This window comes from Balaenoptera ricei, chromosome 17 (genome assembly GCF_028023285.1).
Source record: "Balaenoptera ricei isolate mBalRic1 chromosome 17, mBalRic1.hap2, whole genome shotgun sequence".
Classification (NCBI taxonomy): domain Eukaryota; kingdom Metazoa; phylum Chordata; class Mammalia; order Artiodactyla; family Balaenopteridae; genus Balaenoptera; species Balaenoptera ricei.
The window spans coordinates 77,797,556-77,820,994 of NC_082655.1; the positions used below are offsets into that span (position 1 = coordinate 77,797,556).

Below are 23,439 nucleotides of genomic sequence, written 5' to 3' on the forward strand. Positions count from 1 at the left end.
ACCATGCAAATCTAGAATTTCCTATGTGAAAGAAAGTGCTGCCAGCATCAAAATCCTGTAATAAGAGAATGAAATACTGATTAGGTTTTCAGAATGCCAGAGATACTATATGAAGAAATTTGAATGTCTTTAATGATGGCATCACAGCAATGGCCTCAGGATTTCCTTAATGAATCAGAAACTGAGAAACACAATTCGTTAGTCAATAAAGTTCTCAATCAAAAGCCTAAATGTGAAGCAAAAAATGATAAAGACACAAAATCAAAGACGCATTTTCTACTATGACCATCTGCAAGAATTTAAAGCTTTATGTCAACATGTGTACCAGCAACAGCCCCTCTAACAAGAAAATACTTTGTCATGACTGTCCATCCCTTTTCAGTTTCAAGTCTTTGAAGGAGTGCATTTCCAAATGCTTCCCGGTAGGCAGGGCTGAGGGCATCCAGCAAGGAGTAGACTGTTTCATGGTAGGGAGTCTGTAAATGATCATCCACCTGGTCGAAAGCACAACCTACCACCCCGAGCCCTGCTTCAGTGAGCTCCAGGCAGTATCTATTCCTTTCTCTTGTTTCCACATCGATATAGGCCACATCGTCTGCACAGCACAGGGTTTTTGAGACAAACATGGTGTTAACTGCAAAAAGAACATCATTTACAACTGCTTCAGCTTCCAGCCTCATGTCTTTCATATCAGATCGTTCAAAGCCATTAAGCTCTGCATCTTCTTCAAATCCTGACACACTGCTCAGCTCCATGGGATTACAGTCTGTTTCCCTTCTGCAAACATCTTTGACCTAAAATCTTTGACCTAAGCCCTTTGACTCCAAGTTCGGTGATCTTTACAGTAGGTGGAGTGGCTGCAGCTGTGCCCTCTTTCGGCTCTGAGAAGCATGCGACGTGGGAACACTACCATCTTACTCCTGCCACCTCAGGCACAAGCCTGCGCGCGCCCCGAGTCCTCCTCTTACTCCCTCCCCAGGCATCTGGCCATTTATTTATTTTAATTCAAGGGATACAGATTTTCTGGACATCCGCAACTCTAACCAAGATAATAGCTACCTTGTACCAAAGCAAATTCCTGCCGAACAGATTCCGTTGAGATGCATAAGTTTAATATGCATATTCATAAGTCTAATATGCATATTCTAAGCATAAGGTGTGGTCTGTGCCCTTAAGGAACATTCAGCCAAATAGAAAGACAAGAATAACCCCATGAAAAAGAATAATTTTGTTAAACATTTATTCTCAGCATTCTAAGAGGCATTCTGTTCCTTGCCTTTCCAAAATAAGTGGTTAGCCAATTCCACGAAAGATGTTAGGAGGGAGAACCCCAAGTGTTAACCTGTTGATATTCTACAACAGTTCACAGCAGGGCCAGGACCTAGGGCCTTGGTCTCATTTTTTTTAGATTTTATTTTTTAGAGCTGCTTTAGGTTCATAGGAAAATGAAGCAGAAGGTAGAGAGATTTCCCATTTATACCCTGCCTCCACACATGCACAACTTCCCCTACTATCAATATCACTCACCAGGGTAGTACATTTCTTACAGTTGATGAACCTACACCAACACCTCGCTATCACCTACAGTCCAGAGTTTACATTAGAGTTCACTCTTGACGTTGTACATTCTATGGGTTTGGGGCCAGCTACCACCATACTTCCCAGAGACTATCAATATTTGGACCCATAAATGTTAGGTTTGCCCCAGAGCCAGGGGGAACAGAGTTGGAAGGGGGAAATGGATCCCGGTAAAGAGGGAGAACAGAATGATTTCCAGTTCATCCATCTGAGAAGTTTAGATTTTTATGCCTCCAACTGTTTATTTAGCTGACCTTGTTTCATAGAATGTGGTATTATGGGGCAACAGAGTGTTTTTCTTTGATTTCATAGAGGCGAGTTCTATTTCTATTTTTCTAGAAATTAGAGAAACCTCTGCTTTTTACTCTATATAGGGTATATTTTATCAGACATATTTCTTATGTTTCCAGTGTAATACAAGTATCTAAGTAAAAAAGAGAACATTTCCTATAATAAGGGTATAATATGATGATAATGGAAATATAGATATGATGTTAGAAGTATTGTTTTAATGCTATCTCTTCAATACATGTCATAGGACTCAATGGAAATGCTCATAGGGGCATCAAACAACTAAGGGGTTTCAGGAGGGGTGTTTGTTCTCAGCCCAGGTCAGGGGATTTGGCCATCACCTCAATTATCTATACGTCTGTGCATTTTTTTTTTAGCATCTTCCACTATAAAAACCTTAGAAGTGGAGTCCGATATCCTAATCTATGCAAGGATGAAGCCAAAGGCAGGCAACATCATGAAAGGAGAGAAAAGAATATCTTTTATCTTCCATTAGACTCAGAGAAATCTGAGAATATCTACCCACAAAGTCAACAGAAGAAAATGAGTATTCATATAATGGTACCCAACTATTAAACTAAAGAAAACAATGATTAAAGATCAAGCAGGGTATATTTCAGCTATATAGAATCATGCAGAAAATTCAATAAAAAGCCAATCAAATCTTATACTGTCAAGAAAACTAATTATCACTGAAAAAGATACCAATATGACCAGATTTTTAATTTTTTAAAATACTTCTTTGTGAGAATATTTTTCATATATACTAACCTCTCCCAGATCTAGATACAACTTCAAGTTCATCCCTCTGTTTTAACTCTTACTGTTGTTGTTGTTTTGTTTTGTTTTATTTTTCCTGCTTTAGAGAGAACTGACAAATTCTGACATTTGTTCAGCTAAAGATTCAGACACTCTCAAGAAATAAAACAATAGTCCATACAAGTTTGCAAGCGACATGTATTGTGTCTTTTAAAACAAATTCCAATACAAACTGGACTTTGGTCTGAGATCACATGGTAAATGCACTGGAAAGGAGTACTAGGGTCACTACTATGTAGCTTTTTATTTAAAAAACTACTAAAGAAGTAAGTGAAATCTAACTACACTTCAATAATTGTCCCAACTTCGTGTTGATCCAGCCTTGATTTTCTAGGTATTCACCCAGAGTGTGCGGTCTACCACTGTCTTATGCCACTGTATAAAATGTTGCTTATGCCGTCCTGAAGTATTCAGACTCTATTCATTGGAACAGTGGAAGGTTTATACAGAGAGCAATGGTATAACCAGAAACACATTTTGAAAGGATAGTTGGAAATACCATGGAGAATGAGTTTAACTAGAAATACATAGGCAAACCACTTCATACTCTTTCAAAAAGAAAATTTTAAAAGAATGTTAGATTCATTCATTAACTCAAAAAGCATCTGCTGAGTAGCTATTCCATTACATCACAAAGTGGTTTTCTTTAAAGAGAGTCCTGGCATTTAGTGATAGTTTAGTTGTCTTTTTAGACAGAATAAAGATAAACTTGTTATTTTTGGTAACAAATCAGTACAATCTTTACTGTGCTCTTGACATGGTGCCACATAATATAAAGGACTAAACTACATCCAACAATAGATGATGAGAACTTCAGTGTGGGCAGGGGCAATGAAATTGAAAATAAAGGAAATGTGCAGAAGGAACTCTCTTCAGCATCCATGGAGGACACACGCGAAGGGAAGAGTGTGGAACTTGCTCCTGCTTCCTGGGATTTGAGTCTACTGGTCTACCCGGGATACCCTAGATGTGCCACCAACCTCAGATGCATGTTCTTCAAAAGGAGAAGACAGGACTAAACTCTAATTTCCCTATTAGCTCTAAAGACTCTTAACTTTATCTTAGTTAAGAACACACTGTGTCGTATAAAAAATTCAAAGAATTAGAGAATTAAACTCAATTCACATTGAAGGAAAATTTGTCATTTTGATAGCATTCAGCTACAATTTTCAAATATCCTTGCTTATAACAAGGAACTAAAGTAAGCTAGTGGTGCTGCATGCAGAATTTATGCAAAACTTCACTCATATTTTAAATAAATTAGAGGTAATTTTCCAACATAATTTGAAGTCTTAATGAGAAGATGTAATTTTATTCATGAAATTTCCTTTAATTCTGGTTATAACCTACACAAACAGCTAAGGATATATGAATAGCATTTGTTAGTTATGGTACTTTTTTAGATTGGCCTCTCAATGAAGTCCCGTTCTTTTCTCAAGTCCAGAAAGACAGTTCATGTAAAAGGAGCTATTATTCCTTGATAATTACTCAGTGGCTCTCTGTATAGTATTGCCTCTGCGTCATGTGGTTTAGCAATTTTTAAAAGAAATTCTTTAAATAGGAATACCAAATAAACACAGGTGGGGAATTTCTACATATAAAACTGTTATAAAATTTGTAACTTAGAAGTGCACTTATATAACACATTAATATTTCCATTTAACATAGATGAAAGATTAACACTAGTGATTTTAAAACATTGTTTTAAAAAGAAAATAAATAACAAATTATTCTTATCTTTAAGAGCCATGAGACCACCATCACTCTGTAATAACACTAAGTGATGTAATAGTTGATATTCTTCCCTATCTTGGGACTAGGTAAAGAACCCAGTAATTCAGTAGCTCAGAGGGAGGGTAAAAAGCGAAGGGAAGGAGGTCCAGGCCGTGCAGTAGGGACGGGGGGCTGCAACCGGATTAGGAAGAGTAAAATTATCCCCTAGTAATTTGTATGGAGAAGCAGCCCAAAATCATGGTTTTAGCGTTTCCCCCTATAAAACTAGTCTACATTCTTTTTATGATGATCTGTAAGCTCATTTGTCGAGGAACCTTGTTTCAGATGGGAAGAATGAAGAGTGGCCTTTATTTTCAATCACTTATAAATTTACGGAACAAATAGGATAAGCTGCAGATGGGTGGGTGGTGGTTAGGGAAGGGGGGGAATACAAGCACTTTCAATTTTGGCTCATAATCATTTAAAACTGAATAAATCTGACTGTGATGTGCAATGAGGAAAACTCTAGCCTATAAGTGCTCTCTGCCTATGAAAGTAACTAGGTCCACAATGACTGCATGCTAACTTGCAGTTTTTAATGTTCTCTTTTTCTCAGACACGGTTTTAAAAGAGTTCAGGATGGTCAGCTCTGGAGCCAAATCCTCTGTGAAAGAACAAAGACAATGTGAAAGGACTGGTCATTGGTTAGGTTCCGTGTGACTGCAGGAGCAGAACCCACAGAAATTCATAAGCCGTGGAACCAAGGCAGAAACTTAGCAGTCAAACAAAAGTAATGCCCAAGGAAACTCACTGAAGCACTACGAAAAGGTCAGCAGTCTGTACCAAGTACCACAGAGAAGAGAAGTGTATTTGGTTTTTCCAGTTTCACTCCACAAGAATAAGAAAGGATGGTTCCTAATCACCGGTGGGTACCAGTTAGTCCTCACAGCTGCCAGCCATGGAAAGGAAATTCGCCAACCAGCACTGAAGCAAAGGTGACCCCATGCAACTTACCTGTGTGGAGCTCAAATGCTACCTAGATGCCTTTGGAACCAGACATCACTGAGAGAGTGGATGGGGGTCACCATGTCTCATCGACTTTTGCAGCTTTGTCTGAGAGTCTGGAGACGTAGGGGGTCTTCCCATGGAGACCCTTCATCATGTAAAAAAGATCCAGCAAGTCTCCGTGGAACATAGACTTGAGTTGAAGAGTTAAAAAGCAAACCACACAGAAAGAGAACTGCTGGCAATCCTGACAGTTTCCCTACCCTTACTGGCCGCCAGCCTCCCCTCATTTTCACCTAGTGTACTGGACTTTGGTGCCAAATGGATCTTGGTTTAAATCCGGCTACAGTATTTATTAGGCATGAAGTTCAAGATAAGTCCCCCTCAGAGCTTCATTTTCCTCATCTGTAATATTGGCGGCATCTAGGCTGTATTAGTTAATCTATGAAATTGCCTACCATGGAGACCAGTCTACAGAAGCGGGAACCATAGTGCTTGGTTTCTACTTCAGACTCTAAAATTCCTACCTTAATTATTTGTCACTGGTCCCAGGGTTTTTATTGTTTAGAGATGATCTCTCCTGTATTTAAAACTCAGTTTTCTTGAGTGAAGTTTGATTTAATACCAATCTCTTCTGTACTTCAAATTTAGTTTTTCCCAATGAACTTTAGGTCACCAGGGTTTGTTTGGTCAGTAATCTTTGCTATCATTCCAAGGAACCAAACCCTGACCTAACCACGTGGCTAATAAAAAGTATCTTTGATAAAAACAATAGAGCTCAAACATAAATGTAACATTTTAAGTAATGCAAAAATCCACACAAGGCAGCTCAACTTTCACTGCAATTTCAAATCTCTGAATGCATTGGACAGGCTTTCTCCCATCTCCATGCAACTTCTGGGAACTTCAACACTAAATCAAGAAGGTTTCATTTGTTTTGATTCTATCTTTTAACTGACACTCTGTTGTATTTACTATCTTTCTCCCTGTGGCTTTACTCTCATTTTACGGAATTAGCTTTACACTTCGCAGCGCTCATGGGGTTATTCCCTCTTGAACATTCACCACAGGTTCCATATCCTGCTAGCAGAGGGAGATTAGTGTTTTAGTTAAGATTTCTGTGGAAGAGTTATCTGAGACTCAGATAAGTTGGCATTCATTAAAATAATTAAACCCTACTACTAAACATGATTCAGAAAAGATAATACCTAGTTTTAATCTGGTATCCTTTTCACTAATACTTAATACTTGTTCTAATTTTTATTCCAATCATATATTTATGTAAAGAAGTTACTAGTCCTTTTCCTAAATATATAATTCCCCCTGAGAGGGAACAAAAAAGAAAAATAAAAGCACAAAGAATAAAAATAAAAAATAAGAGAAGTTAAGCATGCTGTCTCTGGTCAAGTTAAATTGTCTGGTGCTTCCTGGTACGTGCGTCTAGCAAGGGAATAGCCAAGGTGCAAGACAAGAAAACCCATTTCTACAAATATCATATGATTCACTTATATGTGGAATCTAAAAAATGGCACAAATGAACCTATTTACAAAACAGAAATTGAGTCACAGATGTAGAAAACAAACTTATGGTTACCAAGGAGGAAAGCGGGGGTGTGTGGAGGGATAAATTGGGAGATTGGGATTGACATATACACACTACTATATATAAAATAGGTAACAAATAAGGACCTGCTGTAGAGCACAGGGAACGCTACTCAGTGCTCTGGAATGACCTATATGGGAATGTTAAATGCGCTGTTCACATAAGAGATTTCCACTGAGGAGCTGCCCTGGGGTCCGTTGTAGCCCCCAGTGAGGGATAATATAGACAAGAGAAGCCAGAATACGTGGATCTCACCAATTTGCACTTTCTGAGACCTCAGTACCAAACTTGGGAAGCTATTTAAGTCCAAGATGTCGTACTGAACATCCTTAGAAGCCAGGACCTCACCGAGGAAAAGAAGAGAGCAGGACGCCTGCCAGGACAGGTATCTCCAAGTGAGAAGTGCGGGTGACAGGAGTAAGGACAGCGTTTTCTCTGTTTTAGTCTTTGCTCAGATCATTCATTTGGGACTGGGTGGTGGACATTCACTTCTAACTCCTGAAGTGCCGTGGGCACCATGACGATGCTATAGTTTCACAAGATGCTATGAGCCACCAGGCATTTGTTTCTGCTACTGCAGAATCCCCGAGTCCCATGGCTGCTGAAAGGGGCTCCTCAAACAGATAGCAAGGAACAGAGTCAAGGCCGGCCTGGCACAGACCACAGGGGTCCCATCGCAGCCTTGAATGTGGGTGGGTCCTCAGGGCAGGCTCCAGAGCCTCCCACAACCGGAAAACCAACCTCCCACAACCACAACAGAAAACTGTCTGTTCTTCCTCTTCCATCCCTCCTCCCTGGCACTTCCATGAAGTCCCTCCTGCCAGCTACATGACATCCCTCCTGCCAGCCACACCTCATACCTGCTTCAGACGGGCCACCTGTCCAGGGCAGAGCGGCCCCTGCAGCCGTCAGGTCTCCATCACTGTGTCACGCACTCCAGTGTGGAGGATCTCGGTCCCGTTTTTTAAAAAAAGAGAGGAGTTGACTCTGCCTGGACACCTTGGGGTGCGGTCAGGCCCCCCTGCTCCCCTGAACTGGGGGACACTCTGTGGTCCCATCGGTTGCTGCATGGCACCTCCCCTACTTCCCAAGTTCCATTTTTCAACACCCCTCATCCTAGTTTCCACGGCAACGCATGGCTCTCTTCATGAACCTACAAGAGCAAGGACATGCCTTCATCACGGGAGGAGATTTTAAACAAAAAGTACATAACAAAAAGCACAAATTACTTCTTCTTTGGAGTTATTTGAAGACTTAGTGGCTGCATGTTGAAGAATGCTGTATTACTATCCACACACTTTTCTTCTGGTTGAAATCACCATTTAGGAAAAGTGCTCCGTCATGCAGAGCTTCAGTCTATGTTTTCATATTCCAGGAGCTATTATTGACCCAGGAGGGTCACACCATCGCTGTAAAATCTTCGCCTATGCTCTTACTTATATGGATTTTGAAATGTTCCTCTTGATCATTAGCACTCACGGAAACATGGAGGACTTTTCACTTCTCACGAAGCGAGTCCCTCCGTGATGCACTGTGAGATATTTGATTAGCTCGGGAAGATGGACTCATTTCCCAGAACTGTTGAGCGGTGTCCCGTTTCTGCAGAGGTTGCAAATTGAGCCTGTGATTGCACGCTCGTGTGCCCGTCCAGCCCGGGGCGATGCTACCCTTCCTTCCATAAAACTGGCATTTGCTCTTTGCTGGCCTATGAAATAGCAGCTGCTTTGTGCACTTAGTATTCAGCAAATATTAATTAAAGGTACTACCGGTCTATATCTGGGCAGGCTGTCTCTGCTTCTTTTTATAAATGTCCGTGTTTCACTGTTATATTTAGACATTACAGAAGGGCATTACGTTATATGGTACAATGGTGTTCAATACTCAAATAAATCGTTACCCTAGTTTTTAAAGTCTGAAGAAGATGCCCCGGCTTCTAGTAGTAAGAGTTTCTATCCTTTGACGTTTAATTGTTGAAGGAGGAGGGGAGGGGGAGGGGAGGAGGAGAAGGAAGAAGAAGAAAATGGGGAAGGATTGTTATGAGGTAACGGAGATGAAAGCGGCATGACTGAGGAAACTGTCTGTAGAGGGTAGTCTAATAAGGGAAGAATAATCTAGGACTCATACACATTAAAAATGGATTTCCTTTCGAAGAGAAAAACAGCAACAACAAGAAAATAATTAGCATGTAGCTTGGTTCGGCTTCGTCCGAACCCAGAAGTTAAGATAAGGACTTGGATGCAAGTGGTTTATTTAGAAGGGATCAGGGACCCCGGAGCCAAGGAAGGGGCGCGAGGAGAAAAGCCCACGGAGAGCGCGGGAGCAGGTGCGGCCTGCAACGAGGGGCCAGTCCCGCCCTCTTCACAACTGTCTCTTCAGGGGAAGAAAGGCATTTACCCTCCACCTTGTACCTCCTCTGCTTCAAGAGGACGACCAACCCACAAGACTCCCTGCTGAGGCTGAGTTCCCACGGCCCTGGGGGGAGCCCTGAGGAAGAAAAGCAAAGAGATGCTTCCGGAGCTTGAGAGGAGAGAGAAGACCATCAGGTTCCAGGGCGCGGGTGCACACGGCTGGGGGCGGAGGAGGGAGGTGGGGACCAGCCCAAGCATCTGCCCCAGCAGGGCCACGTCTGGGCTCCCTGGATCCAGATCCCTGCAGCACTGACACTCCTCAGAGTCCTTGCCTGACGCCTGCTCACCGCCCCTCTCCGGCCCCTCCCTCTGCTATAGTCTTCACCCGCTTGACATGTCGTCGTGTGATTTTTTTTTTTTTTTTTTTGCTTGATGTCAGTTTTCCCGACGCAAAGGGTACACGTCTCCCCGGGACCCACGGCAGTGCCTGACACACAGAGGCTGCTCCATCTGTATTGGTTAAGGGATTCATGTCAAGTTGTTCCATGCACTAGATTAAAAAGTAAGTAATCAGGGCTTCCCTGGCGGCGCAGTGGTTGAGAATCCGCCTGCCGATGCAGGGGACACGGGTTTGAGCACTGGTCCGGGAAGATCCCACATGCCGCGGAGCAACTAAGCCCGTGCGCCACAACTACTGAGCTTGCACTCTAGAGCCCGCGAGCCACAGCTACTGAGCCCGTGAGCCACAACTACTGAGCCCGTGCTCCACAACTACTGAAGCCCGCACGCCTAGAGCCCGTGCTCCACAACAAGAGAATCCACTGCAATGAGAAGCCCACTCGCAGCAACGAAGACCCAATGCAGCCAAAAATGAAAAAAGTAATCATAATGCCCTTGATTTCTACATCTAGGAATATGTGATGTTTTACAAGAAATATTAGGATGCTTTGAACTCAAAGGACAAAAGATTCTTTTGTTAGAAAAACAAAAACAAAAAAACTGGGACTTCCCTGGCAGTCCAGCGGTTAAGACTCCCCGCGTCCACTGCAGCAGGCGTGGGTTCCATCCCTGGGCGGGGAACTCAGATCCCACGTGCCAGCACAGTGGGCCAAAATAGAAAAAGAAAAACAAACAAGCAAACAAAACAACAACAAAACCTACCTATTGGTATTATTACATTACATGGATATATAAGTATTATACAGATGTACAGACTGTATTATGTGGATCCATAAATCTGGCTCTCCGCAGAGCACACTGAAAGCTGCTGAGGCTTAGAGGAGACAGCGGGAGACCCAGCAAGGCAAATGCACCTGCAGGAGCCGGGCGACCCCTCACTGCCGTCCTGTGATCTGTGCGGCTGGCAGACAGCGTTCTGCACAGCTTGTGGGAGAGAAGACAAGGTCTTCATAGTCATCAGTTGGTAAAGAACCAGTCTGTGAAAAAGCCTAAAGCAAAAGGAGGTTTCTGGAGCTCAGGGCCCTGACAAGATCAGGGTGTAGGAGCTCATGCGCTGGGGCAGAGGAGGTCAAAGGCAGGGAAGCATTCAGACCACGTGGAACCAACAGAAATCCAATTTAGGCTATTATGTTCTCTCAAGAGACAAAAATAAATAAATAAATAAAAATAAAAAGCCCTCATTTTAAACAACAGAAGCAGAAAAATCCTGCAATCGATACCTGAAGAGTGACTCAAAGTGACTCAGGAGAGCAGACAGGAGCAGGGAAAGAAGGGTGGGATCAAGCCCTCACCACAACACCCTGTAATTACAGTTAATCTTGGCTTCTTACCTCCGAGTCCTGTCTTCCCACTGTGATACTCTTCCCAGATCAAGGAACACGTCTTTGGCTTCCTTATTCTCCAAAAAAATTTGCTTTTTAAAAATTTTGGGAAAGATTTAACAAGGGGAGTGAAGAGAAAATAGTTTTAAATTTAAAATGAAATGAGAATGAATCTAGGCATTAGGGAAAATATGCTAATTACCTGATGTTCTGTAATTAATGCTGGTCTGGACAGCCTAACCCTTCAAGAATCTCCAAAAGTTAGCTATTGTCCCCAAAAGATGAGTCATTCTCAATGTCTTTGGAACATGTTATTATCGAATGCCAAATGATTGCACTCAACACCCAAGTTATTACTCATTTGAGTTGCACATTTGAGTGGACAGAAAGCCATCCTACTCGCCCACTGTGAAATAATTTTCTTCCAGATTGTCCTTACATGGCTTCACTTCCAGAAGATATAGCAACATTGCACCTCTGAGAATATTAATCATAAAATTCTCAGTAGAGGATTTTTTAGAACAAAACAGTATCTCATGTCTTAAAGAAAATGGGAAGCAGTAACTGTATCTTTTTTCCCACAGTGAGTAAGTGCTAAATAAAGGGCGAAATAGTAGGACTAAGTCTTCAAAGATTCAGAGTATATTCATGCAACAAGCACTTGTGAAGCAAAGAATTGGGAATTGAGGGTTCAAAGATGAATAAAATATAGTCTCTGCCCTCAAGAAAAAATTTATTTTTTAACATTTTCTATCTGTTTGCTTTGACTATGTTGTCTCCCAGACCCAGAATATAAGGTTTGTCCTACAGATAAATCAAAACAAACTGATGGACAGTGAAGACCCAACCCTAATTCGCACTGCCCCATCATGGTAACTGGAAAAAGTACGATGTTCTAGGGATTCCTCAATGTATTCAGCCATCAACTGAACACTGAAAATAACCCTTTATTTGGTCATATCACTTCTGATATTTTTCAACGTTTCCTCTGAAGAGCAAGACTTGAACCCAAGATCTTTTGGAAGGTAAATAACATCACAGCGGCCCCTTTTATTCAGTGAGGAGAAACTATGACAATGGCCAGAGAAGAGTTCTGGGCTCCAACCACCTCACCATTACAACTAGTAACAATCAGTGATGATTTACCAAAGGAGAGCAAACAGCCGATGGGAGAGTTGTTACCCAGCAGAGTATGGGGGTAGCTGTAGAGTCTTCCCTCCTGAGGGTGGGAGCAGGTCTGTGACATCCTGGTGACCTCTTTAACTCATGAGTCCCACTAAAACAGAAAGCCATGCCCCTTTTCTGTTTTAGCCAAGCAGAAGACCTTTTGACTTCTGCTCCTTAATTTACCTCCAATAAAGTTTCCATTTTTACCAAAATCCAGGATTGGGGGAAATAGTGTCTAATTACTAAATATTGTCCTTTGATTGGGGTGGGGGTAGTAGCAGGGGGTGTCCGCATCAGCGAGTGATATGGACTGAATTGTGTTCTCCCCCCCAAAATCCATATGTTGAAACTCTAACCCCCAATGTGACTGTATTTGGACTCAGGCCTTTTAGCAGGTAATTATGGTTAAATGAGGTTATAAGGGTGGGGCCTTAATCTTATAGGATTGGCGGCCTTATAAGAACAGGAAAAGTGAGATCTCTCTCCCTCTCCGAGCATGGACAGAAAAGAGGTCATGTGAGCACACAGCAAGACGGCAGCCACCTACAAGCCCAGAGAAGAGGCATCAGAGTGAAATCTACCTGCTGGCCTTGATCTTGGACTCCTCAGCCTCCAGAACTGAGAGCAAACTAACACTGATCATGGTGACAGGATTCTCCTGAAGAGAAATAAAAAGCTGCCTTGGGCAGGACTTCAAGCCCAACCAAGAAGCATCATGCAGTGGTTCATAGTTTGGAAACTGAAATCTCACAGACTTTAGTCTTGATCTCTGCTATGCCAGGGACTTGCTGAATGACCTTGAGAAGGGAACTAAACTCTCTGAGTCTTGATCTTCCCACCTGTAGCATGTCAATAATAATAGTATCCATCTCAAAGAGTTTGGAGACAATTAAACAAGACAGTGCTTACATAATAAGGAAGAACAAATCTGACTCCGTATTGGATCTATCTCTTTTTACTTTAACCTTTGGGTTCTATTGCTTTTGCTACAAGTTAATCACTAAGGGGGTGTTGCCTATAAGCTTAAATTATACGTGATGGGATCCCTGCCTCCCATGTAATGAACGTTAAGCTAAAATACCTTTGTTTAGCTCACAGGAAACATCCAGACCTGGCCCACCCGTGAATGGCTGCAGGAAAGAAGAAATGAACGCATCCCCTCTGGACGCTGACCGGAACCAAGACTTTAGCCCCTCCCCTTTTAGTATAAAAGAAGCCTGAATTCTCACTCAGGGAAGATGATTCTTTGGGACACTGGTCCACCACCTCCTCGGTCTGCTGTCTTTCTGAATAAAGTCACTATTTTTTCCCTCAACAACTCATCTCTCGATTTATTGGCCTGTCACGTGGCGAGCAGCATGAGCTTCTACTTGGTAACACTTGTAAAGCTCCTATTACAATGTCAGGCACAGAAGTACACTCATAAACATTTTATAACCGGAGTCTAGATCGATTTTAAAAAACCTTGCTCATGGGAGTTGGGGTTAGCAGATGTAAGTTTTATATACAGAATGGATAAACAACAAGGTCCTACCTAGGGAACTGTATTCAATATCCTATGATAAACCATAATGGAAAAGAATATTTTAAAAGAATGTATATATATATATATATATATATATGTATAACTGCATCACTTTGCTGTACAGCAGAAATTAACAAAATATTATAAGTCAACTATACTTCAATAAAAAAAAATCATGCTCAATATTTAACCAGTTTCTTCATCCTGCAAAGATATTTTTTCCTCTTTTTTTCTTAACCCTAGGTACTATAGAAGAAGACATACAAAGTCTTGGCTAAGGTAATCTAGTTTTGATTATGAGTTGAATATAGAAGTTAACTTTCAAAGGGATTTCTTTCCAGTACAACAAAATATGTTATTTTTCAATCTGCTTTTTTCTGGTGTTCTATCAGTCACCTTTCATTCCTTTCTTCCCTCTCCCACTTCCCTCCTGGAAAGTTAGGCTCTCACTAAGCCATTTACCAGATAACATTACTGATTTCCACAAGTACCCATGCAGGGCACTAGGACACTCAAATAGATGTTTATGGTGCATATTAGTCTCTATTCCAATACAAAATTTCATTATTTTCTTTAATACATTTTAATACAATTCTTGAATACAAGAATTAAATCTGTATGCTGTGTGACAATTCCTTTGCTCTCTCAATTTTAGTTAGAGACACTAACAGCATTTTCTCATCAGGTCCTGCTACAATAACCTTGTTTTAAGTATTCTCTCTTCAAAGTGCTTGGTTTGTTTGCCTCCCTGGAGCATCAGCTCTTATGATTGTGTGGCATCTAAATTGTTTCCATGACTGGAACATCAGTGAGGGACTTAAATAGTTGAGAGATGCTTAGTTATAACAACCAATGCAGGACCAATCCTCTAGTCAAACAAGGATAAGAGACATCCAAAACAAAATGTTTTTTCCTTAAAGAAAAGATAATCTACATCAAGTAACTCAATAATACTTGTGAAAATAAATTGGGAAACAGGCAAACAAATAAATTTAAACATGTATAATTTGGGAACAAAAAATCTTTCTACAGCATCAAAATTAATATTTGTAATTCTGAGAAGTTGTTTACATCCTAAGTATGGGGTTGCATTACAAATTTTGGGGTAGGAAATACAATACTGCAGAACTGACCTTCCAGGGGAGCTGCTGTCTTAGCCACAGGCAGATGCAGGGAATCAAATGCTGTGGTGCATGGCCCAGGAAGCTGCCCACAGATTGGTTAGCTCCAGAACAGTACTTACTGCTAGACCAGAATAAGCAGAAATTGGATGCCTCGTATCAGCCTCACATCAGCTCTGAAACTAGTACCTGACCACTGGGTTGCCTGCTAAGATGAAAAGTATCAATACCTCAGGACCATACTTGCCAGCAACAAGAGAGGATGCAGCAAAGACACAGCCTGAGTGAGGGTGTGTGATGATTGAATACCTGGAGCCTTAGCTGCAAGAGAATCTGAAAGAAGTGAGTGCAGTACAGGAAGACACACAGAGAGAAAGGGACACTGGACTGATGAGAGTCAGTCCCCCATATCCTCCACACTTACCGTTCTGTCCCCTGTGGATCTAACCAGTGCCTCTCCTCTCATGTGTCCAGATCGTTGATGGAATAAATAAATAAACCCAAGACGCCTGAATGAGGTCTTCCCAGTGTCCTTCCCAAAGGGGTCAGGCATGGAACTTCATGGAACATAGCACCATGTGAAATACTTTGGTTATCCATTTTTTTGTTCCTAAAATTACTGAGGACCAAGTTAGTTCTTTCACTCAACAAAACCAATTCATGAATAGAATGCATATTTTTCTGTTTATATAACAAGGGAACAGATGGCAGTGGTTCAGCTAGAACCCAGGGTGGCCCCGGGATGACAGAGACTGGTACGCAGGGAACAGTCTGACTCAATGCAGGAAACAGCAGCGCTCTGACCATTGTGGTTCCTTTCTGCTTGCGCTCTGCTGCCCTTTGACTATGTGCATCCAGTGTTAACATCCCACAGCCCTTCCCCATGGACAGATCACGCGAGGGGCCCACATCAGTCAGGGCTTCCCTCGGGTTAGAAACTAGATTGCTCTTTTGCTGAAAAACTCAGTGTTGAAGGACTGACACATGGTACCTCCTCTTACTCACAAAGGTCTTCCGGGAAAGCAATTTTACAACCTCCATTGATAACCTGTTCTGTTCTTAACCTCCTGCTGCCAGAGAGGGGCCCTGGTTACAGCCAGCTAAATAGATTTATCATTGGGTGGTAAAATGCAAACTTTTTGGTTAATCCTAAAAACGCTAAATGCACTGACTTTAAAAATCCTAAATTTGAGAAGAAAATCTAACAAAATAATTTTTCTCTAAGTACTAACTTAGTACTTAATTTGCATAATTAATGGCTTGTTTCCTAGACAAAAATTTGAGATATAAACAGGCCAAAATAACCCACAAAGACCCACTAGTAGCCTTTATTTTTTTGTGTGAAATAATTGATAACATTCCTTAAATTTATCTTTCTCCTTGTATGGTTTTTAACAAACATTTTATTTTATTTAATATTTAATTTTTATTGGAGTATAGTTGATTTACAATGTTGTGTTAGTTTCAGGTGCACAGCAAAGTGATTCACTTATACATATACATATATCCACTCTTTTTTAGATTCTTTACCCAATAGGCCATTACAGAGTATTGAGTAGGGTTCCTTGTGCTATACACTAGGAACTGCTATACACTAGGTCCTTATTAGTTATCTATTTAATATAGTAGTGTGTATAAGTCAATCCCAATCTCCCAATTTATCCCTCCCCCCGCTTTCCCTGCTGGTAACCATAGGTCTGTTTTCTACATCTGTAACTCTATTTCTGTTAATGAACATTTTAAAACTTGTTGTGAGGTTTAATGAAAATGTGTTAAAAGCCAATGGACAAAAATATATTTAGCGCTGGTCTGGCATGGGAACAAACACAGAGACCTAACGCCAACATTAACTTCGAGGTCCTGGAACCCCTGTCATGACCCTCACTGGATCTGGGGAGGTGGAGGTGGGTCCTCGGTAAGAGACTGGGTGTCAGACAGTGAGGGGTCACTTGGGAAATCAAGACAGAGGTCAATTTCCAACAGATAGAACGGTATCTGGACTTTTAACAGCCAGTATGCGCCAATAAGCTCAGTATTCTTACTATACTTGCAAAGAGAGGTATTGTTAATGCAAGTCTGTGTGCCCGACACACAGCGAGGCCAAACAAACTGAAACGCTGGAGTTTGGAGCAGAGAAAGGTTTATTGCAAGGCCATGCAGGGAGATGAGTGGTTCATGCTCTAAAAGCCCCAAGCTCCCCGAAGGGTTTCGGCAAAGCACTTTTAAAAGCCAGGTGAGGGAGGAGGGGTCACAGGGTATGTGATCGGCTTGTGCACAGTTCTCTGGTTGGCTGATGGTGAGGTCACAGGGTGGTGTCACGGGGGTTCAGATTATCAGTCCTTAGGCTCCAGGAGGCCTGGGGGCTGTGTGCTCATGGTCAGCAAGTAGTTAACCTCTTCCATTTGTTGGAAGGGCAGGGGTTCACATTGCAAAACAACTCAGGAAATGTGCATCAAATACTATTATCTGGGTACTTCAGAGAGGAGCTAAAGCAGAGGTTATGGGGGAAGACCTGTCCCGGGAAGGACCCATAGAGTCCTACTCGATTACAGTATTAACTACAAAAAGTCTCAAATGGATCCAACTTCACATTCCCTAAAGGGTTAACCTACCACAGAATTCAACCAGGTATTTCCCCATCACCCTGTGGATTAGCTTGTTCTTTTCCTACACAGGTAGATCATTATATGAATTTATTAAACCTAGAAAATTGGCTCTACATCAATAGTTTCCTAATTCTGTATTCAGGTTTAAGGGAATATATTTGAAGATTCTTTGGCACGAGAAGTTGTAGGGCCATGAGTCACCCTACATGGATGTTACCACCTTCTTTGAAGCCAGTGGCATCTCTCAGCCATCTGACACCTGGGGAAGGATGGCTACTCCCACAGAGAGGACCACAAAAGGGGCAGTTGATGGCTTACACACAGCTGACACCAATTCAGGGGGTGGAGGGAAGATCTAAAGAAGACTTTGTTCCTCTGCCTGTATGGGACAGCTGAGGATCCCCAGAGAAGGAGGTGAGCTGAAGACTTGTGCTAGTACGACAGGGGGGACCAACTAGCAAAAGTTAGATTGTTAATACTATTGTGACCTCATTGATATCTGTAGGCTGGTAGGGCCTGGGGAGCTTCTGATTTATACGCAGGCCGTCAAAAAAGCGTACAACCTGCTCTTTCCCTTCAGGGCTGGAAGTGCCCTCATTGTGCTCTCCACCTATATAAATACTGCACAGCCGCTCAGATCCAGTCCAAATCATGCCTCCTCCACGAAGCCTACCCTGATGCCCTGAAACAGCATAGACTCATCTCCCATAGCAACGATCCTCTGGGCAGTGCAGTTTAGCCCTTGATTCTTTACTGAGCTTGTAGTTCATCCTCATATGTGGTGCCTCGCATGAGCACAGGGAGGACAGGGACCATGCCACATGCCTTCCCCGCTGTCCCCGCCTGAAACTGAGCACACAGGAAGTGCTTTAACAAACCATCCAATCTGAATTGGTATATAACAGCCTCCAAGTGTCCGCGTCATCATTTTCTTGAAAAATGGCAATATCATTATAGAGCCAAAGCTGTACTAATTTTCTAAAGAATGACTATCGAATACTATCATGAAAGCCACTTGCAAAATATTCAGTTTCTTGCCTTTGGAGACCAGCAAAGGCAAGCCACCAAATTATTACAAATAACAGGCATATTGACAGCTATAAAACATCTGCCATCATATGATTAGAAAATCTTTAAAAGATCTATATGGTGAAAGAAACTCTACAGAGAATTTTTTTTAATTTATTCTGCCTATTGTGCCTAAAATTGACCCAAGGAAATGACTTTAGATTCAACTATTTAAAAATTTTGTGAGCATTATGTGAGCAACTTCGTGGCTATGTTTTAATAATTTCTAATAATTTAATGCTAAATATGCTAAATAACAAGTCCTTTAATTAGCATTTACACATATTCTTGGGCGTGCTAAATAAAGAAAGCCATAGGTGGTATATCTTAGAATAATCAATGAACATTAATAATGATACATATAAATCTCATACTGTCCAGTAGTCATCACAAGCTGCGTAATTTTATCCCTTGCTTTTGGTGTTACAGATTTTTCTTTGTGCTCTTTGATAAAGCCCCAAGCGGGTGCGTGCGTCCCCAGAAGGTCTGTGTAGTGTTAGAGGTGCAGGACCCCCTGATGAAGGTCAGCACTTAATTTATCATCCACACGGAGCAGTTCTGAGAATGAAAAGCAGCACGGACTGTACATAACACCACGGCCCCAGGCGGAAGGCAGGATGGCCCACAGGAAACTGGGAAATAGGGCCACCCGACACTTGATCCATACACGAACAAGCCCAGCCAATGGGAGGGAATTAAACTCACCTCTGAGCCCATTGTCACTGTGAGCAAAATTGTATGGGCATCTTGGTCTGTGCATTTTTCTAGCGAGAAGGTTCACAGTTTTTAAGAGATTCTTAAAAAGGCTCGGAACCCCAACCCGCCCCACTCCCACAAAAAAAAAGGTTAAAAACTGCTTGACTCAACCAAGGGAGCATGTTCAAATAGGTTGTAACCAGATAATCGTTGATCTTAAGAGATTAGACTTGACGCAGTAGGAGATGGGGAGCCTTTCCAAAGTGTGTCATGATGAAACCAATAGAATAATCTGTTTCCATCAGTGGGATGCAGGCTCTCCCATGCTAAGAGATGGCCACTCAAAATTCCCGTTTGCTTATCCCGTAGGTACGTCAAATTCCACTTAGGGAAAAACGCACTCATGAACTCTCCCCTGAATCTGCTTCTTTATTTTGCCTGCAGTGGTAAATGGCACTCCCTCCATCCACTCAGTTGCTCAAGGTGGAAGCCTGGAAGCCTTTCTGACTCTGTCTTTCTCATAACCACTACCTCCAGGGAAGCCCTCATCTTGAACCTACAACCTCCTAAGTGTCTCTCTCATCAACTCACGTCTCTCCAACCTAACTGCCAGGATGCTAGACCATGCCAACATCACCACTGCCTGAAGTCCAGTAGTGGTCGCCTACCTAACCCACCAGAAGCCCCTTCCAGCTCCTCTAGCCCACTCTCCTCACTGAACCCAAAATGTTCTTTTTAAAAACCCAAATATGATAATGTTATTCTCTGGCTTCAAACCTTTTCACTAATTCCTTCTGCCCCTAGAAGAAGCGCCAAATCAATAAACAGCCTAAAAATTCCCCAGTAATATAGTTACCTCCTCGGTAATGACACCTTCTGTCCTCCTACTCTTTTCCCCGATGGTTTTTATGCGTTCATGGCTCACCAGAGGTCCAATCAATAGTATCTGTCACACATGTGATTACCTATTTGCATCTGTCTTCCCTGCAGGATTAGAGATTTGAGGAAGCCACCAGATCTCATGCCCCAACCAAGAACATGGCAGCTGCTCTAGAAATATTTGTTCAATGAATGAATGAACAAATTGTGCATGACGACCAGCTTTCTCTCTCTCTCTCTCACACACACACACACACACACACACACTTGTGATATGAACTCTAAGTGCAACCTCTGAAAGCAAGTTGGTGTTCAGGTAGGCAAAATATATATATATATATATTGGGGAGACCCCAGCAAGAGGTGAACTGGCTAAATCCTTGTTCCCTGGGCCCTCATTCTGACCCCTGGATCATGGCATTTGTCCTCTCTCTGCCCCTCACACCCCTAGTGTCCTCACCCTAAGAAACATTTCCATCAACTGTAGAATTCTGTACCTGGCCTATGTGAAAATAGTGCTCTGGTGTCCAATCATTATTTATGGAAAGAATGAATGGATAGCCAGTGGCCCTTGTCAAAATGATGGCGTTTGAGTGTCACTTCCTCTTGGTACCATTTCCCCCACTTGAGTGTGTCCTGTGTATGTTCCTACGGAACTGCCTAAGTTTCTCGTCTCTGAGGACTCGACCACAAAAGGAAGCCCCTAACAGTATAAATGACTGCAGAGGAGTGATGTGCCCTTAACCCGGGAGTAATTCTACCGAAATGGGAGAGAAAACATTTAGCCAAATGACTGTATTGTTCATCGAAACTGCCAGGCATTCACTAGTTGACACTGTGTGACATAAGGAGTCCTTGATGCCTCTGACCACAGAGCAAACGGGCGACCCCGCTCTCTGCCCACTTGTGAAGTCAGCTCTCCAGGCTAAATTGCCTCATTTGCTGCTATTTCCTGCTACCCGAAAGCTCAGCTAATGAGCTAACAGCGGTGCTGAAGGAAGGTGACTTCACTACACAGCCCCCTTACTCTCGCCCTCTTCTCTTTCTTTTTGCCCTCCACTCCCATCCCTCTGTGCCCAAAGAAAGCAGCTATGAAAGCATCATTTCTTCTATGAAAAAGAACACCCATGAATCACTTAATAAGTACATACTTGTGGAGCTAAATTGTATGTAGATGAGCAGGCCTCACAATTGGCCATAATTTCTTCTTATTAAATCCTAAGTAAGTTTGACCCATTAAATTATTCAAAATTATCAATCTTCACTATTTCAAAACCATGAAAAGAGTTTGGCAATTTTACTACATCCTGGATTGGTTCCAAATTAAAACCGCACCCTCTTTATAAAGGGTCCAAATGATATCATGATATTTCTTTCTTTTCCTTTTTTATGCTCATCATTATGTCTGGGAAATAGATCACTGAAGCTACCGCCTTTCATGGAGGACTCCTTTGGCAGAAAAAAAAAAAAAAGTGCCACTTACTTTTAAGTGGAGCAAATTGTTTAGTCATTTTATTCAACCTTAGACTTGGCATCTGGGAGAACTGCTTTGATTCTGAGTAACAGACTAGGGCTAAATCCTGGAACATCTTGAATACCAAGCTAAGGAGTTCTTCAGGCTGCAATAACATACAGAAATTTGTGGAGCTTGTAAATCACTTAAGAAACACTTTCGAGTACCCCAGGTACAGTCCTCTGGGTCAGGAATACAGCCATGAACACAAAAATAACAGCCCCTGCCTTTGTGGAACTTCTGGTCTAGTGGTCATGTTTTGAAAGATGTAAATGTATGGGATGGATTGAAGGTATGAGATGGGGAAAGATGTAAGATGGATTTCACCCTCACAAGCTGCACGGATGCACAAGAATGGAGAGGTTGCAAGCTTGACAGATGTCGAGTCTGAAGAAACAGATAACTTGAATAATTATTAACAGAAAGATGGAGTTTTGAAAAAATTTGCAGAGAAAGTTGATGACTCTGATTTTGGACATGTTCAGTTTGAGGAAATATGTAAAAATCCTGTTGGAGATGTCCAACCAGCAATGAAATTCCTGGCCTCGAAGTTTGGGAAAGAAACGGGGGAGAGTCCACTGAGCGAAGATGAGGCAGGTATTGTAGAAGCATCTGGGGTGACCAGAAAGATGGTTAAAAAAAGAGACTATGGGGGTTTCCCTGGTGGCACAGTGGTTGAGAATCTGCCTGCCAATGCAGGGGACACGGGTTCGAGCCCTGGTCTGGGAAGATCCCGCATGCCGCGGAGCAGCTGAGCCCGTGAGCCACGACTACTGAGCCTGCGCGTCTGGAGCCTGTGCCCCGCAACGGGAGGGGCCGCGATAGTGAGAGGCCCGCGCACCGCGATGAAGAGTGGCCCCCACTTGCCACAACTAGAGAAAGCCCTCGCACAGAAACGAAGACCCAACACAGCCAAAAATAAATAAATAAATTAATTAATTAATTAATTTAAAAAAAATAAAAAGGCTTTCCTTTAAAAAAGAGACTATGGCACTAACCTTGTCTCTGTGTTCCAACGTTGAACGAAAATATCCTGCATCACTTAGGATTTCCTATCATGCATGTATATACCCACAGCTGTGAAGCCCATGAAATATTCTGATAAGGGCAGAGAGGAAATCTATAACTCAGTGTGTTCTGTCCACCTTACATGAAAGGAAATCAGATGGATCTCCCCTTAGAAGGAAAAGGGTTGTCAGGCATTTATTCTTGGGCCAGCTCTTCTCCAGAGCCCTTGCTGGTCTGGAATCTCTCAGAGAGGCAGGTCCCAAGCTCCCTGTGCCTTTAATTAATAAGAGAGATCACAATGTTCCAGGCCTGTGTTGTTTGTGAGAGAGATGAGGTTACACAGTTGCTGAATGTATTCCAAGGAAGGATTCATGACAGCAGATGCCTGATCCAGACGTTCAATTACCACTGCAAATCCCGAGGAAGGGGTAGCTTTGCTGGAGTGGCAAGTGGCATTTATCAGGGGCATGGAAACTGGTAAACGGCTGCTGTCCTCTGGAACATTGTCCAGAACAGGGAACGGATCCGAAACAATGGGTCGGTAAACATTTAGCAACCAAAATATATTGCAAATGAGCTCCTAAGAGAATATACTACACAAAGATCGTCTTCTAACCAGCTGGAGTGCTGTGTTGTGATTAGGATGGGTGGGGGGAGACTTCAGTCGTTTGGGAAGAAAGTACCCTCTTTGTTTTAAGATTGTTTGATGAAGAATAGT

The 23,439-nt window shown here is 42.3% G+C and overlaps 1 pseudogene; it reads right to left on the reverse strand.

Annotated features, from left to right (window-relative positions):
• Positions 1-358: 358 nt before the first annotated feature.
• On the reverse strand, positions 359-12,948 carry LOC132351755 (GSK3B-interacting protein-like; annotated as a pseudogene).
• Positions 12,949-23,439: the final 10,491 nt, after the last annotated feature.